Source organism: Rattus norvegicus, chromosome 9 (genome assembly GCF_021556685.1).
Source record: "Rattus norvegicus strain SHRSP/BbbUtx chromosome 9, alternate assembly SHRSP_T2T, whole genome shotgun sequence".
Classification (NCBI taxonomy): domain Eukaryota; kingdom Metazoa; phylum Chordata; class Mammalia; order Rodentia; family Muridae; genus Rattus; species Rattus norvegicus.
This window is the reverse complement of record NC_141542.1, coordinates 104213544-104233583: the sequence shown is the minus strand read 5'-3', so window position 1 is coordinate 104233583 and position 20040 is coordinate 104213544. Positions and strand designations below refer to the sequence as shown.

Sequence of the window (20040 nt, the reverse complement as noted above, 5' to 3'; positions counted from 1 at the left end):
CTGGGCAGTGTTGGTGAGGTCCTAGGCAGAGGGGATAGAACTCTTCTGAGATCGAGATCATTTTTAGCCATTTCAGCAAGGTAGTCATCGGGGCAGGTTCAGGTATATTTGGATCCCTGCTCCAAGGGCCAGTCCTCAGCTAAACCGGTATAAGTGGGGCCTCCTGACATTCACAATCTGCCCCTTCTAACTGTTATAACCTCCTCCAAACTGCCTACCAAGTGCTTTTTCAACCTTTGCCCTGGAAACATCCAACAACAAGAGAGTAGAGAAAAATTTGTAAGTATGCCCCCTGCTGCGACCAGCCTTCAATAAGTGTCCACTCCAGACTTGTTGACCTGCACCCCCAACTCCCTCTCCTCACCTGGAGCCCTCTAGAAATCCTGATCTCTCCTTGTGACAATTATATACTGGAGCCATTTGGTAAATTACTTACAACTTGAATTCTGCCTGCAGAATAGCCAGGGAATTCTAGAGAGTGGGAGGAAAAAAGAGGGAAAGGAAAGGACAGAGAGACAGAGAGAGACAGAGACAGAGGCAGACAGACAGAAGCAGGATTGCAAGAGCTAGACCATAGGAGCCAAGCCCTGGGTATCACCCAGGACATAGCTGACCTCTCTGTCAGACAATGTCTGGGCACTCAGATAAATCAAGGGACAAAAGCCAAGTCCAAGCTGCCATAACACTTTTGCTCATTCATGGGAGGTGGTTCATAAAACCCAATCCACAGTACAGGTGGCTATCCATGACACAGGGAAATGCTATACATTTGTGGCAGGCAATGAGCTGGAGATTTGTGCCCCTTGCCAAAAGGGAAGGGTTACTAAAACATTGTCCCCACCAAGTGGGAAAGCTTGGGTCTGACCCTGGAGCTCTTACAGGGTCCTATCTAAGAGGTCTGGGGGAGCTAAAACCCTTTCCACCACATCAGCCGTCATCAGTGTTCTGCAGCACAGAGCCTGACCATGCTCACAAGGCTGACTGTGGACTACAGGCTTTGGAATGACCAGAATCACAGCTTTGTCACTTAGAAGCCACCAGGCCCTTTGCACTTTTATAGCCTCCTGATACCTGTGGTCATCTCCTGCTGGGCCGGGACTCTCAACACCACCCTTCTCAGTATACCCACTCTGTCTCTCAAAGCCTCCTATTTGGTTTTCCACATTGCTAGTGATGTCATGGTTTCCTCGCACCTTACCTCTCCAGAGGCCAGTGTATTCTCATCCCCAGGGTTTGGGGGAGCCTTGAGGACACCTCATCTTGTTGCCCAGGTAGTTTTTTCCTTCATTTTCTGCTGGGTGCTCACCAACTGCTCCTCTCTCCGCTGCCCTTGATGGAAGCTTTTGTGAGCTTCAGTGCCAACAGTTGTTCCTCCTGTAAGTCTTAGCTCCCGTCAGCCAGCACTGGCTCAGAGGATCCGATCACCCATTTTTTGTCCTGCAAACTTCGTTAGCAGAAGGCAAGTCTATCCTCAAGATTCAATATCTAATTAACAGCAGCACGGACCTCCTTAGACTTACAAACCTTGAGAATCGTTCTTTAATAAGCATGGAAGTCCCGTTCCATTTCCCCAGCAAGATACTGATGTGTATGCTCTTGACCCACATGCAAACACTACTAAGTTGACAAGCACAGACAAAAGCCACATTTATTCCTTCTTACTCTAAGAAAAAGTAAGAAGTGATATGCTCAAACGTAAAAGGGAGGGGCAAGGGAGATGGCTTAGAGCGTTTGTTCTTGCAGATCATGTGGGTTTGGCTCCCAGCACCTACGTGGTGGGTGTGTTTCTGGTCATTCTAAAGCATGGGAGTCCATAGTCTGAGTGTTAGCATCGTCAGGCTCTGTTGGGAGCCACATCCATCCATATAACTCCGGTTGCAGGAAACCCAACTCCCTCTTCTGACCTCCGAGGTCACCAGGTAGGCACGTGGCTCACAGACATCCATCCAAGCAAAACCACTCATACATATAAAATAAATACATCTTTAGGAGAGATAAAAATAAAAAGTATGTAAGAATAACAAAACATAAGATGTTTAGGTGACCTACATTTACTACTCCAGGAAAATGGCAAGATGACTAAGGCAGAAAGAAAGGTCATGCTGAGTGCAGCTACGAGACGGTGTCAGTGGAAACAGAAACCGTCACCATGAACAAGTGGCAATTGTGGAGAAGCACTGCCAGGTTATGTCAGCTTTACTGTCGACATAGGGAGCTGTTTAAAAACTAAGGGAAAGGCTGGGAATATGATTCAGTGCACAGAGTTCAATCTTTAGCACCACATAGACTAGACCTGCCAACACCAGAAAGGTAGAGAGGACGAAGGATCAGAAGTTCAAGGTTACCATGGCCACAGAGGGAGTTCAAGACCAACTAGGGATACAAGAGATCTTGTCTCAAAATATACAGTAACAGCAACGACAAGAATAAATAAACAAACAAACCTGCCACCAAACAACAAAAAGGAGGAAACTATTATAAACAAAAAAAATAAATAAAGAAGCCATTTAATAAAAACAAATAAATAGACATCAAGCTTAGTGTGTAAATGTGTGGCCCTCATCTGTGTGCAGAGTTCAATGGGTATAAAGAGCAGAGCATTTAAACTCTGCACTGAGAGTTGTCGCCCCACTGAGAGCGGAGTGAATACATTCTGCAGTTTTCACGGGGAGGGCAACACATTTTGTTACTTTGGTCTAAACACAATAATCAACTGTGTCCTTCCTCAAACTCAAATGTTACTGACACAAACTTCTCAGGAGTCTCGGGAGTCAGGGAGGGGCTGCAAGTGGGGATAAAGTGGGAGGACTCCTGTCTCCTGTAGAAGAGGTGCCGCACAGCTTTTACTAGCCTGCTGACTCACCTTTGCAATGCAAACAACCCTCACCACCCCATGCACCACCGCCTGGAACTTCTAAGAAGGATGTCATCAGGCCCCAGTACTGTGGCGGTGGACTTCTGGTCCGGAGAACTGTGGGAAATGAGTTTCTATTTTTAGCACCTGTCCTCTTCTGTTATAGCAACAGAGACCAACCGAAACAGAGTTTCAACTAACGACCTTATCTTCAAACTGGAAACAGAGTTTCAACAAACGACCGTGTCTTCAAACTGGAGGAAACATGAACAGTATATGCTTTCCAGAGATGTTGCTGTCATCAAAAATGGAGAAAGGAGAAAGAGAAGGACCTACTCCAGGCTGAATGGGGCCAAGGAGGTGTGACAACTAAGTGTGCATCGCTCCTAGATCTGGTGAGGGCTGAACACCACTGTAGCTGTTGTGTAGATGATCAATAGATTTCGTGTGCTCGCACGGAATGCAATATTAGCCTGAAGAAGTTAAATTGCCTGAGTTTTGTTGCAATTTTGGGCTTTTAAAAAAAGCTTGTATTATAGGTGTCTTGCTTAAATATTTGGAGATGAAATATTTTGGCGTCTACAATTTAAGCTCAAAAATGATTGGCCAGTAAAAGGGGTGGGGAGGGAGGGGAGGATAGTGATGGGAAGAGTACCAACGGATGAATTTTAGGTGGAGAAAGAAGCGTGTGTTCCTCAGATGATAACTCTTGCAACTTTTCTATAGATGAAAATATTTTTAAAATGGAAGGTTTAAAAATTACTACTTTAAAATAGAGGCCCAAAGAAAGACAGATAAATGGATCAACGTTGTTAAATAAAACGACTGACAAATATTTGAAAATGGGAATCCCAGCTTTTAGTTACTAGGGTCAGAACTAAGAACATAAAAACAAATTAGTGGCTTGTTATAAAAGGCTACACAGCAAGAAAAAGGAGCAATAGCTAAAGCTGAGTGTGGTCACGTGACCTCCTCAGGAGCATGAGGTGGGGGGTGGTTTCAGAATGGAAGCTCGAAGTAGCAACTCCAGCTTAAAAACAAAAGAAACAAAATCAAAAGCCCAGTGGATACAGTGAGGGAGCAAAAGAAAACATCAGACAAAAGAGTTTAGGCTCTGACTCCATTTATACAAAGCCACAGAGGTGCCTGAACTCAGCAGAAGCCAGGGCCAGAGACTGGGCGTCTATGAGCTGACATCTTGCTCTGGTCCTGGGTCTGCCCACACTGGGAAAACTCTTCTTTGTGGATCCTCATTACCTATGTTTCTGTTTACCTGTTGCACGTCAGTAAAAATAATAAGTAAACACGACTAGGAGGCTGGGAAGATGGCTTAGTCAGTAGAGCGCCTGCCGTTCAGTTCATGGTGCTTGCTAATCCTGGCACTGGAGAGGTGGCGATGAGTGGGTCCCTGGGAATCACTGGCCAGTGAACTCCCTGAAGAGCAGAGACTGTCTCAAAAACCAAGATGCACAAATCATGAGGAATGATACCTAAGGTTGACCTGTGTGCTCACATGCGAATGTATGCATGTATACACACACATACATACAACAGCTGCATACATACATGCATGCATGTACATACACACAAATGCGTGTATATACACATACACAAACATACACACACTATAAACAAGAGTAGAAAAACAGGATGAGGACAGCAAGATGACTCAGTAGACAAAACGATGTTTGCTGCCAAACCTGGAGTCCCGAATTCTATCCTGGGAGCTCCCATGGTGGGAGAACAGAACTGATTCCAACCAACTGTCCTCTGGCCTCCATACCTGTTTCATGGGATGCACTGTAGGGCCTGAGCTTGTGGGGATGCATGTACACACTAAATAAATGCAATAAGTAGTTGATAAAGAAAAAGTTTGCATGCAGGAGCAGCCTGTCACCTGAATCCACCTTCAAGATAATCCCGCTGTTAGCTATGGGCCTGGAAGAGGTGAGTCACCCCGAGACTTGCAGAGAGGTTTTCAGAGTAGCTTTGAGTAATTCCCGCACAAATACAAACCTGCAATTAGTCACCGACAACTAAAGCAGTCGAGTGTTTGAATTAGGAGCCAGTAAAATTAAACAAACCCTATTAAAGCATGCTTTGGAACAGCGAACATGCACTTTAAATGTGCATCTCAGGCAAAACAATTGTGTCATCTTGCTGGTGGATTGGGAGTTTCTCAGACTCTGCTGGGGATCGCTGCAGGGACAGCACCGTTTACAGACTGTTAGCATCCTCACACTTCTGACAGCTACCAAGTGAGGAGCGATGGGTTCCACAGGCATGGGCTATTCCCCTGAAGGAAAGATGGAGGGAATTTAAGGACAGTCTCCAACACAAAGCTTCCTACCAGTCTCATCTTTATGTCCAAATACAAACACACACACACACACACACACACACACACACACACACACACACACACACACATACACACACACACACAAATTAAATAAGTATAATAAAAGCTTTGTTGTTGTTTTTCTTTCAAAGAAGAAGAAATCCTGTCCAGGAAGGGCACTGCAGGGCTGGCTGAAGCACGTTGTGTGGGTGGGCATGCTCTGTTCTGGAATCTTGACAGGCCAGTGCACACAGCGCCACCCTGCCTCCTCCTGACTAGATTTAACAGTACATGGAATAGCTAAGGTCACAACCTGCTGATGTTCAGAGACCGCAGAATGAAATCCTTAAAGGTGGAATTTAAAATCACCTCCCCATTAGGTCTGCCTGAGGAAGCAAATACAATCAGAGTTCTCGGTGTACACTGAACAAAAGTAAAATCAATCCACTGAATGTTCGCTCTGGTTTGAACTGGTCCCCTCAAAAGGTCAAGCATTGGAAACTCAGCCTTCCCTCAATGTCACAGGTTGAGGGTGGGGCCTTTGGGAAATAATCCTAAGAATGGAGTTCCCATAGTGACACCAATTGCTTTTCTAAAGAGGGTGAGCTCTGGACCAGCACATTTTGACATCCCGTTTCATGTGATACCCTCTGCATGTTCTGATGCAGCCTAAAGAAGACCCTCACTAAAATATAATAAATAAATAAATAAATAAATAAATACTCTCACTAAAAAATACCATCTCTTGATCTTGGCCTTCTCAGAGTCTAGGACCATGAGATAAACTTATATTGCATAAAATTCACCCAGTTTGTGACATTCTGTGACAGCAACAGAAAACAAATTGGACAATATTCTTTATAATTTTTTAAAGAATATATATTATATATTCTTTAATATATTGTATATTTATATTATATGTTAATATTATATATTAACATATAATATATTATATCATATATATAATAAAGTATATATTATATATATAATCTGTAGCTGTCTTCAGACACACCTGAGAGGGGCATCAGATCCCATTACAGATGGCTGTGAGCCACCATGTGGTTGCTGGGATTTGAACTTAGGACCTCTGGAAGAACAGTCAGTGCTCTTAACCGCTGAGCCATGTCTCCAGCCTGACCATGCTGTCCTTAGCGGTCAATGTTAAAAGCAATCAGAGCCAGCTTAGCCGCACAGAGGTCAACCTGCATGGCACAGATCCTGCCCATCCTCAAAGGAGGCAGCATTCAGAAGTCAGAGGTTCAGGCCTTGTTCCTAGAGCTTTCTTGAGGGTTTGTTCAATAACCTCAGGTTGCTCTACAACTGTAGGGGTGAACACCTGCTCTGGGGACGACTGAGAGGATGTGGGTGAGCTGTGGGATGCTGTTCGTGTATAAGTAATGGCTACTCTCTGTCAAGTTTGCAGCTTCTCAGCCTTGCGCTTCCCCACCTAGAGGCTGAGCCCAACAAAGGCTCATGCTTAGCAACGAGAGGCAGGTGTAACTCATTCCACATGGTAACCAGATCTGGATCCATTTCCTCCCTGTTGACAGGATTCCCTCGTTGGGTACACACAATGTCTGGAGTGATGGCATTCCTCCCCTGACTCCTTCACCATCCCGGGAGCTGTAACTGGCCTCCAGTGGGGCTCATATTTGATGCTCTGCTTCTGCGCCGACATTCTCCTTCCGTTCTGTCCCCATGTTGGAATCTAAAGTCCCACCGGGAGCTTTCTACTCCTCTGGCTCCTACAAGATTCTCTTCCTCTACTCTCAAGGCAGTGTCTGGATCTGCCAATGCTGGAACTTTCCAGAAACCTATTTCTGTAACAGGGCTTTGGTGCCCTTGAGGCAGATATTAGCCCCGCTCAAACACGGTTTGCTGTGTTTCAGAAACTCATGGCCTTAATTCTGAAATTCGCCCACCACAGCATGCAGCGACAGGTTCTTAAACGTAGGTATGAGCCTGGCTAGGGTGGGGCTGGCTTGACAGGATGGCTCTGCTCCTCATGGTTCTCCTTCTCCCAGGCCCAGCAGGCCAGCTTGGTCATGTCTTGCCCTGGGCAATGGCAGACACACGTGGAGGCGACAACAGAAATGCACAGGCATGTATGTGCTTGCTGTTCAAGTCTGCTTACCTCCAGGAGCCAAGGCGAGCCAGAGGGGTCCAATCTGCTCCTAGAGGTGTGGGGAGTTGTCCTGCCCACAGTCGTGGGTGGGCTCTGAGGAGCTGCAAGGCCAGCATACTGACACTGGGAATAGACTTAACCTTATCGTTCACAGAACTCGTTCAGATATTCCTGGGGGCTCCTCATCGCTCTACACTGGCGGCCATTTCTACTTACGATCTCATCTCCCCTCTCAGAAGAGACCTCTGTGGCTCCTGCTCCCAAATAGAGGGCTCCCCCACACCTCTCTTCCATAATGCTTCTCCTGGCCAATGCTTATTTCTAGCGCCAAAGAAAGTAAATCTTCATGTCACAAACAATGCGAGTCTTCAGGGCATGAACAGTCTGTGACTCAAGTGTCTTGCTTTCCTGATACAGAAGCTGAGGCCCTGGCAGAATTCACACTAACCTGGCTGCGTAGCAGTGCTCAGGGAGAAGAGTCAACTCTAGGGACAATAGGGACAAAGGCCACCTCTAAGCAAAATGGGTTGGAGGTGTCCAGAGCATAGGAACAAAGCAATATTCCCTCTACTCTTGTATGAGAAATCAAAGAAAGGAAGTGGCACACATTTACAGGTGTGTGTGGGGGGGGGGTGCATGTGTGCGTGTGCCTGTGTGTGTGCCTGTGTGTACGTCTGTGTGTGTATGTGTGTAGGGTGCGTGCATGCATGCGCGTGTGTGTGTATGTGTGTATGTGTGTGAATGTGTGTGTATGTGTGTGTGTTGTGTGTATGTATGTATGTGTATCTGTTTGTGTGTGGTGTGTGTGGTTTGTGTGCCTGTGAGTGTGCACACGTGTGTGTACATGTGTGTATGTGTGTATGGTGTGTATGCGTGCACATGTGCGTGCATGTGCATGTGCATGCAGGCCTGCTTCATTTTATTGCCTGTAATTGTTCCAGACCTTAAACATCATGCATATTCTGGAGCTTTGTATAGAACATTAATTAATACTGACTAGGACTTGGAATCGGTTTGGTGCAGCTAGACTAGACCGAAGCTTTTCTTTGGTGAGTTTTCTTTGGGGAGAGATGCATGTCGGTTTGAAAACAGTGCCCCCCACCCCCACAGCAGCACACAGACGTCAATTGACAAGACAGAGCAAACAATCCATTGTTGCTAAGGAACTCCGGCTTATCTGGTCCACTGAGAGCTTAGCTCATACCATTCCGGGAGATCTGCTTCAGGAAGGAGAAGCCCTTTGGAGGTGACACAAAAACAGAGGGGGATCTGCATAAGCCCCAGCTCCGTTTGCTCTGAGTTCCTTGCTTTTACCCCTAATTTTCGGGGTCACATAGCTGAGCCTTGTACTGTCCTTAGCTTTGCTTGAGAATTCCTCTCTGATGTGTAGTCACTATGGAAACGATTGTTTAAGTCTTTTTTTTTTTTTCAAGAGTGCAGAGGCAAGCTTTGTTCTAGCTCAAAAGGACTGAAACCTGCAACTCTTCCCTTGGGCCTGGGCAGGTCTCTGATGAGTGTGACATTTAGACATGAAAGGGCTGAAAAGCCGACCTCTGGGCACACAGATGGTGCTGTTTCTGACTCTTCGTCTTACCATCTTACGATCACTGAGACTGGATGATAACACTCGGCCACTCACTGCTCTTTTCAAGTTCCTCTCCCCCAGTTACCTTTCCCCATGCCTCAGGTCACCCTGTTTTTCTAGGCTCATGGAATAACATTAAACCCAATACGCAAAGAAACTCCCACTTCCTCATGCGGAGCTCCTCGAAAAGAACCCATTTCTCTTTTGCGAAACTCATTATCCAACAATTGCTGTACTTTGCAGAGAGCAAAACGAACTTGGTTTTAGTAGTAAATGTGGGTTCAACTATGGGCAGTTGACATATTGCAACAAAAGCATCTAGAATAATATGCTCAACTCTGACCATGGTCACCTGTTGAATAACATCAGTGCCCAGGCTGTAGAAAGATGCCATGGCCTACCCTAAGTCATGCCAGCCAGAGACCCAAGTTCATTATGTAACTGTATCCAGCCTGTAATTCTCTGTCAGCCCTGAGAACAGGGATGCCTGGGCACATAGGTAATGGACATTATGAATGAGGCCTGCAGGCCACTGTCCCTTTCATTAGTCACCTGCTAGGAGAGTTATACAAGCGTTCTGAGAAGATTCCCCTGTTACACAGGAGAGTGAGCGCTGGGAGAGGCTACAGCCACAGGGCCACCAGCCATGGCAGGAAGACATGTAAGGTAAAGGCCAGTTGGGCAGGGCAGCTGGTGATATGCAACTCCTTTATAAAGCCTGAAGGAAAAAGGGTTCTGACCTCAAAGCTTGCTCTTTCAACAAGTGTGTAAGAAGCCGAGGCTTAGCGGAGAGGTATTAGACATCTGATCAAAAGGCAGATGGAGAACTCACTCATTTTGTAAAGTGTTTCTGCAAACATGGGGACCTGAGACTAAGACCCAGAGACTGTATTAAACAGAAGCAACAAAATCAAATGGACAGAAACCCAGGCATGATGGTGCATATTTGAAATCCCAGCAACAAGGAGGCAAAACCAGAAAGATCCATGGCGTTCATTGGCCAGCCAATCTAGCCAATCAGTGAGCTCCAGGCTACTGAGAAACCCCACCTTGAGCAAACAAGGTAAATGGAACCAGAGGAACAAAAGATGATTGTTCTCTAACCTACCTACACACACACACACACACACACACACACACACACACACACACACACACACACTCATAGACATGCAGCCTGTCCATTCTAGGTAAATGACACACTTGCATAGGTGTGCTTAAAGATCCTATTTTCATCGAGAGTTCAAAGCACTCCTTAGGCATAGTTCTCTTTGGGCAGCTGGGATGGGTGTTCCTTACTTCCTCCCACACTGAACCCCAGTATCCCCAATGTGCAATTCTAGGAAACAATCTTCAGGCACTGGCTGAATTTGTCTTGCCTCTAACTGCTAGTCCCAGCCTGGAGGTGGAAAGACTGTGTCCAGAGTTCACGACCTGGCAAACAAGGGAGGGACCTGGTCACAATGCAACAAAACAGAAATACAAAGGGGTGGTGGTGGTGAAGAGAGAGTAGTAGTCAGGTCTGCTGTTTAACTCTCAAAAGCCATGTATATGTGCATCTATAATTGTATCCTGTCTCTGTAAGTGTCAGCCTGGTGTCTCTGGGGCCCTGTCCTACCCATTGATCATACTTACCCTGGAAGATACCTTCTGGCAGAGCGGGTTAAGTATGTCAGAGCTCCAACACCCTACCATCTTTTCTGTGAATGCATGTACGTAGTTTGTTTTCTTCAGCAAAAATATTTTTTCAAGGTACTTTGGATGTGCTAGTAACTGCTCTTGGCATGTGATTGGATGCAGCCTTACAGCCGTCAGTAAAATAGTAACTTCAGAACTTGGAAAGCTGATTTCTCTTGTGTGAAGGCAACATTTTAGGTGTGTGTACATGTGTGCATGCATGTGTATGCATGTGTGTGTGCCCGCTTGTGTGTGCATGTATGTGCATGTGTATGTATGGTGTTTCAGAGCCCCTGATAGTCTGGTTCCTTCCCCTCTCATGCTCTAGGTTTGAGCACGAGCTTCAGACCCTCTACTATGCCCCTGCATCCTGTCACCCTCTCCATATACACGTCACCAGCCCCTTCTCCAGCAGCCAGCTCTCCAAGCTTCTATGACCTTCTAGACACTCTGTGATTATGCACACATCTCTGCTTTCAGCTTCTGTGTGCTTTCTATCTTCCAGTTCTCCTAACCCACCATCACCCATGCATCTGTTGCCCCCTCACACGGAGGAAGGATCCATCTTGCTCTAAGTGGGAAGTCCCTATCAGTGACGCCTTTTCCCCCTCCATCCTCCTCTCAATCAAGGGAACCCACCCAGCCAGTGTTCACCAGAAACCAGGAGCCCTACCTGGTTCTTCTTTCTCACCCTGACCCCCTGCACCCCATCAGTCCTAAGTCCCGAGTCTCCTAGATTCTTCTCTTCACCTTTAAGCCCAGTTACCTGAGACTTATCAACACACTCGCCTGTCTACTCTGACTTTCTCCGATCCCTTCTCCCTTCGGCTCATCTCCCAGCGTCCCACCAGGTGGCTATTGAAACTCGTGCCTTTTTGCTTTAGTTTCCTGCTCACGGTATTTTCCCAGCATCATCGTTAGCACACATTCATGTGCTGCCGTCACACACAGCTGGATCCAATTTCCCAAATTAGACCCCACATCCCTCCCCTGGCTATCGCTAGAACCAGTGGTCCAGGAAGCCAGTTTCAGTTTCTGCAGTGCAGTGGCAGGTTGCAGCGGTGCAGAGGACATGTTCAGGGTTTTCAGAGCTGTCCCTGAGTCTCAGGGGTCTAGCCACGTTCCAGACACAAATTCAAGGCAGCAACGGGCCTCGCTCAGACCTTTTCCAGATGAATTATTTCTTTGCTTGCTTTTCACCTTTACCAGCCCAACCACACTGGCATCTTCTACCAAAGTAATGCTCAGGGCTTTATTTTAATCTTCTACATTTATATATTTCCTTCCCCCAGAAAATCTGGGAAAAATTTAGAAAACATTCCAATATTTGGATCATCCAGGGTGAGTATTGCCCAAGCTACCAACCGGATGAATCGGCTTCCAATCCTCGCTCTATTCATGTTTCTTTTTTATTTTTTTAAGTCTTGAAGTTGTTATGATCACATGGTACATTCAAATTGTGCATAATGACATTTAAGCCCATTTTCCCTCTTATAAAAGAATTGCATGCTCCTCACAGAAGAGCTGCTGCTTGGTGGCATAGCGACTGTTGTCAATCAGGGACTATCCGGAGCTCCAGGCTCATCGTTAGGAGTTTTGAAGGCACAGAAAATTAACACCCTAGTTTTTGGCAGCCGAAACGGTCATTATGTTGTTCTCTGTATCTGCACATTTTCTGGAAGGGAAACAGAAATATCCTTTTGTTTAGCTGTTCTCGCATCATAGCCACGTATAGAAAGACCGGCCATCGGCAGCAAACATCAGAATTCAATCGTTGGTGTTTTATATAGACGACAAGGCTGGCAAGATGAGAGAGTGAGTGTACGCCTCCTTGACATAAAGGCCAGAGGCCGCCTTCCACTTCCGCCATCTTGGGCCTGTGTAATATCCTAGGAAAAGGAGAGGGAAGGCTGAAGTTCATGTCTGCAGCATCCAAGAAGGAACTGGGTTCCATTGACACCCAGGCCAAATGATAGAACACCTCGGATCCAGCTGAGAGAGAGAGAATCAGGAAAATCCTGAGATGTGGTGACCTGGGAGTGCCTGTGCCTTGTCAGTTATGTGTGCAGATGACCTTTAACTGGCTCACAAAACCCACTTGTGGACACATCTTCCCCGTATTTCATGAACAGGTAAGATAACACTGGCACGTTATGGCATTTTCATCACAGAATTGCCAAATGCTACAGTTCATGTTCTCTTACCCAACTCCAAAAGGCAACCAATCGCTAATGCACACCACACTTGCCTTGGATGCCCTGAAGCAAAAAAAAAAAGAAGAAGAAGAAGAAGAAGAAGAAGAAGAAGAAGAAGAAGAAGAAGAAGAAGAAGAAGAAGAAGAAGAAGAAGAAGAAGAAGAAGAAGAAGAAGAACAAGTCCTATAGGCCTCAGAAGCTGAGTCCGTTCCTTTGGTCCTATGAACTACAACTCCCATGGTGCCTTGCGACATGGAAAGTCATTGCTTACAATCTTCTGTCTATGGTAGGGCAGGGGAAGTAAGAGAGTGACAGTGGTGTGATATACCAGCTATGTTAAACAGCAGCTCATTTATTATAGAGGTTTCCAAATTATTATGTTAGCAGGGAAAGCATCATTTTCATTGTCCTTTGCTCCGTCCCTCAAATCTTTTAATCAATTCATATATGAAAAAAATTCACACCTACTGTTGCCTGCGCCTAAGATGCTGAAGTGAATGCATGGGATAGACAAGGCTTCTGCCTACAGATAGCTTATGCAGCATAGGGGAAACTGCCCCTCCCTCTCCTGCCCCTATTCTCCACTCCTCCCCAACATCCCAGAGTGCAAAAACAAACAAAAACAAAACAGTCAGAAACAAGTCCTCCGCTAGCAGTAAAACTGAACATGACCCGGGGAAAGGACTTGAGCTTGGAACGCAGGCGGTGGCAACAAGAAATGAGTACACGCCCACGCCTGTGATGGGAGAAATGGTAAAAGTAAACACACTTAAACCGAGGACACTGGAGCTCGGCTTAGGCAGCGGCATTTGGACAGGTCACTGAACGCCAGCTCAGGGCTTCTAGCTCTAGCAGAACACAAGGAGAAGCCGCCCGAAGGAAAGCATTGTCAGAGGCACATGCAGGAGGGTTTTTTATGACCCCAGCATGTGCAGCTGGGGTGGTTTACATCGCAGCTCTGACACTTCATTCTCCCACCAGCCTTTCTGTCTCCTGTCACGGGGGCTGTTCTGCAACTCCCCTCCTTGCTGCTATAAGGCAGGTAATGGATGCTCTTTTTCCTCTTGAGGTGAAGGTCCCTTTGAATGCTTTCTGGCCCCTTCTAACCAGGTCATGCCCCTGATGGAGACTTCTGTGGCATCCTGGGTTTTCCTTGGCTCTTAACTGCACATTTGACTGTGCAATGACGGAGTCAATGCCCGAATGCCCATTGGTTCATACAACCTAAGAGGACAGGACTTTCCCCTATTCACATTTCCCCTCCCCCACCAGTGCCCTCCAGAGAGCCTGCTGTGGAATGGAGACTTCATACAGAATTCACAACTGAGTGGCAAGAGTAGAAACACTGAAGCTACAGTCTTAAACATCTCTTTCCAAGATGGCTCCCAAATACTCTTAATAATGACTGCTTCTGGAAAGGAGCACTAATTTACTCGGGGAATAACTGTTTGCTAAGAACCTGCTGTGTGTCAGGATAATGGTAGATGTTTGCACTGTACTGTGGCTTCCAAGGGTGGTGCCTGTTTTTTATGAGATAAATAGGCACATTGCAGTATGAAACTTCCTGCCCAGCAGTATCTTAATAACCTGATTCGGCCTCCAGAATTAGACCATATTGCTCCATTGTCTTGGCCTACATGACCATGAAGCTTATATGTGTAAAAACAGGTTAATTTCCCTCTTTTAATGGAAGGCTAGGCACTCCATGACACAGCCTTCACAGTTCATACCAGCCAGAAACTTTTGCCTAATGGAATTGTGCATCTGAATCAGTTCCTGTTAGTTTTTGAAAACCAGAAGGGGCCCATGCTGAAATGTGTGCTTACAGCTGGGTAAACCTAATCTGAAAAGATCTGTATGTCTTTGTATGAAATGCCCCCCCCCAAATTTATATCCTACTACATTGACCTTTCTGAATAGGCTGACAACTGTCACATTAGCTCTGTACTAAAATATCCCATTTGCCTAAATTTCTCTAGAAAAGAATGGCTTTCCCTAAGACAAACTACGGAAAACCAGGCCCTTGACTCTCCACACATTAGGTGTCCTGGAGAAAGGACGGCAGTTTTTAAACAGTGGGGCAATGGGTCCCAAAGCAGACATGAGGACTGCAATGATCACCACAGCAAGTCAGGTGGCATCAGCTGTCAACGGGGACAGCACCCAGCATCACCAAGGAGGCAAGCCTTGGAGTACATCTTTGAAGGAGCTTCTAGGTTAGGTAAATTAGTGGGGAGATCTATCCTGAACTCCAGCAGCACCATTCCCTCCCAGGGCTGGGGTCCTGTACTGGACAGAAAGGAGAGCTGAGCACCAGCATTCGTCTCTCTGCTTCCTGACTGTGGATGTGATGTGGCCAGCCGCCTCCTGCTCCTGCCGCTATGACTCCCTGCTAGGACGGATTCTGACTTCAAATCATGAGCCCCAAATTAACCTTGTCCTCAAGTTGCTTTAGTTGGATATTTTATCCCAGTAATGAAAACAGTAACTCTCTCTCTCCCTCCCTCCCTCCCTCCCTCCCCCTCCCTTTCTCCCTCTATTCCTCCCTCCCTGCCTGTCTCCTGCTCACAACCTCTCCTTTTCTCACATAGTCATATGTCACACACACACACACACACACACACACACACACACACACACACACACAGAAATGCACCGCAATCTTACATGGGGAGGGAACCACCCACTAGTATCTCAGACAACATTTTCTGCCCTTGGCTTCTTCTAATTTAACACATATATTTTTGTTTCCTAGAGCAAAGGACTCACTGAGTAAAGGATGAGAAATTCTGACTCAGCTCTGGGCAGTGTTCTTCCCCAGCCTAAAAATGACCACCAGAGCCTTAAAATAGGACAAATCTGCACATTCAGTGGAATCAGGAACCCAGGCCTCTGACTACTAGAAAAGCAGGAGGTAGTATCCAAGACTGACACCGCCCTTCAGATCGGGATGCCAGTGGGTGACAAGCACGGGCCTCTCAGTGTGTCAGGTTAGAACCAGGCAGTCACACTTGTCCTAATATCAGAGTTTATTGACCAACAATAAGCTGCAGCCAAGCTGTCTCATTTTCTTTGGCTGCGATTGGTTGAGAATCTAGATTTTGCTTGATATCAAATTGGCAACAACGGGATTCTTTATTCTCAGGTCACACATTGCACCTACATGATAGTGTGTGTGTGTGTGTATGTGTGTGTGTGTGTGTGTGTGTGTGTGTTTGCACTTGCACAGTGCACGGGCACTATATGCCTATAGCACGAAAAAGACCTGCTGGGTTCAGAGAGGTTGTCCTGACATGGGAGGCAGAGAGCTGACAAGGCCCTATCTGTTCCTCAGAGAACGCAACAAATACACTCTCTCTGGAGGGCTTCCCATCGTCTGGAGGCCTTGAGGAGGCATTGCCTGTTTCTCCCTCATTTCTGGAGGCATGTGGCAGCCCCTAGAGTCTATGGGAGTTCACCAGCTAATAAGTCCATTTCACTTCCAACACATGGTAACTCTCACTGTGTATCTGCCTCCGCCCTAATTTCCTTCTTTTATACTTTTTTATAAAATATATATGAGCACACTGTAGCTCTCTTCAGATACATCAGAAGAGAGCATCCGATTCCATGTGGTTGCTGGGATTTGAACTCAGGACCTCTGGAAGAGCAGTCGGTGCTCTTAATCATTGAGCCATCTCTACAGTCCTATACCTTTTTTTTTTTTTTTTCAGTTAAAAAAATTTTTTAAGACTCTGTGTGGCTGGGCCAACCTCAAACTCAGAGGTCACACACTTCTGCCTCCTGAGCATTGACATTAAAAGCATGAGCCACCATGCCTGGCCTTTCCTTTTTCTTATAATAATGCCAATCAGTGGATTAGGGTTCATCCCAATCCATTATAACCTCACCTTAGCATGGTCATATCTTCAAAGTCCCTACTGCCAAATTAGGTCATGTTTGCAGAGATCGTGGGATATTTGAAGAGGGGTCACCAAACAACTCAGTCCCCAGCACAGTAAAAGAGAAAGCTTGGTCACAGCCACCTCCTGCTAGTTACCCCACCTCTGGGATAGCCATCTGGCTTGAGTGTCATCATCCTCTCACCCAGTAGCTGGCTCTGGGTCAGCACATCACTGATGCTAACTAGTGATTAACGACTGGTACGGGGTGGATGTAAAATGTCTTTCATAGGCTCCTGTGTTTGAACACTTTGTCCCCAGCTGGCAGTGCTATTTGGGAAGGTCGCAGAACCCTCAGCTGTTGAAGTGGGTCACCAAGGTGGGTCTTGCAGCTCCTTAGCCTGGTCCCACTCCCTGGTCATTCTGCTTTCTGAGTCTAGATGTCTCCTGACCAGCTGGTTGCCTGAGTCTGGAGCCACACCTGCCCTCCCTGCTGCCACGCCTTCTCCAAGATGGACCATATCCCTCTGGGACTGTAAGCCAGAATAAACCCTATTTTGGTTAAGTTGCTTTTGTCAGGGTATTTCACAACAACAGCAAGAAATGAAACTAAGACAGAGGCCCTGATTAGTTCAGGGGTGAATTAATTGTGCAAGCTGGTTCCTTGAATGGGAAGGTCAGCACCTGACAGATTAGGGCGGTCCTTTTCTCCACCGGCTGTTAACACATGAAGATGCAAAACAGGGAATTATTGAAGCAGTTTGACCCATATCAGGAATACCAGCATGGAGCCAGACCAAGGAGGACCTTGTGGCCATTATCTTCCATAATGGCAACACTTTGAAGGTGTGACTAAATCGGAGCATTGAGAGGTCAGGGGTTACCTGAGTTACTTTGGGGAGGGTCAGTATAATCACCAAGATTTGGTAAGAGGAGAATAGGAAAGTGAACATCCACATAGGTGGCCTAACAAAGCAGAGAGAGGAAGGAAGCAAGCTCGTGGAGCACGATCTAGAGGCCAAGAGTCAGGGATGGTGAGGCAGTGGATCCTTCTAGAACCAGTCGTGCGTAAATTTGCATCCCCTTAAGGGACCACGTTCATGGTAACATATTCTGGGAGTGTTAGGAATAGAGGAGGAGGAGGAAGAGGAGGGGGAGGAGGAAGAGGAATGTGATACACAGCTGCCAATATCAGGAAACCATGGCCTTGAAGAGCAAAAGGGCAAAAGTAGTTCCTAGTACCCAGAGACAGTTATGGTACCAGAAAGAGTAGCTAGCCATCGTCTGTCTGCAGCATGCATGGAGGTAGCTTGGGGACAAATACCCTCGTCTTTCTCCCTACTTCCCATCCCTGCCCATTCAAAGCCAATCGGAAGCCACAGGATTAAGGAGTCCATATGGACTTGTCTATATAGATCTGCCACTGTCTATATAGATGTGCCACTGGGCACAGAATAGGATCAGGAAGCATAGAGGGGTGATGTCTTCTCTTCCTGTATCCCAGACTTGGGTGAATGGATCCGTTATCACCCCATCATGTGAACGAGCCTCTGTAGTCACCTGGGTAGCCGTCCCACCCTCCTCTCCTCCATGTAGACTCAGCTCACAGCGATACCACATCTTACTGGTACACCTTGCTCCCTGGATCTCTGTCTATCACATCCCCTGCGCTCCCTCACAGCTGAGCCCTGTCACAAATGGGCCTTTGCCTTGCACTTCCTTGTGTCAACCCTACATGACCTGGGCCACTAACTTTCATGCTTGAAATTTTACAAAAGGAACAAAATCATAAGACTGTACCTTACTGTGTGTGGCAGGCTTCTATGTGAGTGTGGAAATTACACTTAAGAACTCTAACACACATGGACACGTATGGCAGATTCCCAAAGGGCAGGCCTAGCGCAACATGTCACGGCTATAGAGTCCTATCACGAGGTGCAAGGAGCTGTATCTTTAACTATGCCCTTTAGGGAAAGTGCGCAACATCTCAAAACATGAGGAGGAGAAGAAAAAGTGGGCAAAATATGTTCAAAACGGTTGAAGCCAAAAGCCAACGGAAGAAGACTGCGTCATTAGACAGCTGGCGTGAGCTGAGTAGCGCCGCCATGCCTCTGTCACCTTCCCTTACACGGCTCAGTTGCATGCTTGGGGTTTTACTTTTTCTCCCCCTCCGAAAGTGAGCCATAATTCTTCACTTAAAAAAAAAAAAAACCCTGCACTTATCTTCTCTGCTTGCAAAGTTTATGGGGTGATGAATTTGAGGTATGGGCACATTATAAGGCTGAAAATTAGCTATCGCTGTCATCAGAATTTAGAGAATGCTCTACAGTATAGCAGAGGCTGGGGAGATAATTCTAAGAAGAAAATAGGCTGAATTTATAAACCCTTCTCCTTATTCAATCAAAGGCACAATAGTTTAAGATGATATGTGATAGGTGGTTTTCTTGATTACAAAATAATACAGCAAACCGTGGGGATTTTAGAAAATGTATAAAAGCTTCAAAGGGAAAGTATCCTCCAAAAATAGTGCATATAATTCTCTCCAGAACCTTGCAGTAAGTGTGAGGGTGTTTGCTCTTCCTGTTATAACTGGATTCCATTCAGTAGCCCCACCACCACACCCTGCTAACTCTAAGTACTCTAATTTCAAATCAATGGGGATAAAAGAATTGGACTGATAGATGGTTGTAATTTATTATCCAATGGGGGTGGGGAGGGGACTTTAGTGTTAGCTTTTCCCTCATTTCAAGATGGATTCCAGAGGGAAAAAGAACCCAAAATAATGACAGTTCCAAAGAAAGCTATGTGGAAACCAGACCAAGAAGGAAAATCAGTTCAAAGGAGGAGTGGAACCCAGACAACATGAAAGGAGGCAGCAGAAACTCTCAGAGTTAAAGGTCAAGTAGAGGTGGGGCAGGGGAGGGTAGGAGCGGGTTAGCTAGCTATGAATACATGAAGAAGCCTGATGAAACACTATTGTTGAAGGTACCACTCATTTTGGATGTGGGGCTTAGAGAAATCATCCTCAAGGTGACCAGGGAACTCGCTCCCCACTGGCTAGCTTACACAATGCTGTGCAGGTTGACAGCTAAGACCAGTGCTGGAGGCCGCTGGCAGGAAGACCACATACTCTTGGAGTAGGAAGAGTGTTAGAGCAGCAGGTGGATCGAGAGGAGGGTTGTGGACATGACACTGACGTCGTATGTACCAGCTCATAGCAACAGTGGCTCCCTACGCAAGACCCATGTAAAGCCCAGACCTTCAAAATCCAGCATGAATGGAAGAAGTGCCCCAGGGTCCCACCCTAATCAGAGGTGTTACTGGCAGTTGATGGCTGCTGAGGGAGGAGAGTCACTCTTTGCTCTGCCCTTATCTGTGATAC

The 20040-nt window shown here is 46.4% G+C and overlaps 1 long non-coding RNA gene across 2 annotated transcripts in view; it reads left to right on the top strand.

The window, feature by feature from the left end:
- Positions 1–2822: 2822 nt before the first annotated feature.
- The window catches only part of LOC102554187 (uncharacterized), a 40957-nt gene continuing 23739 nt past the window's right edge, over positions 2823–20040 (top strand). Inside the window, exon 1 of one of the 2 annotated variants that reach the window (XR_015629210.1) lies at positions 2823–3249. This is a non-coding gene — a long non-coding RNA (uncharacterized LOC102554187). The remainder of the gene's footprint in view (positions 3250–20040) is intronic. The other variant, XR_015629209.1, reaches the window with a different exon arrangement.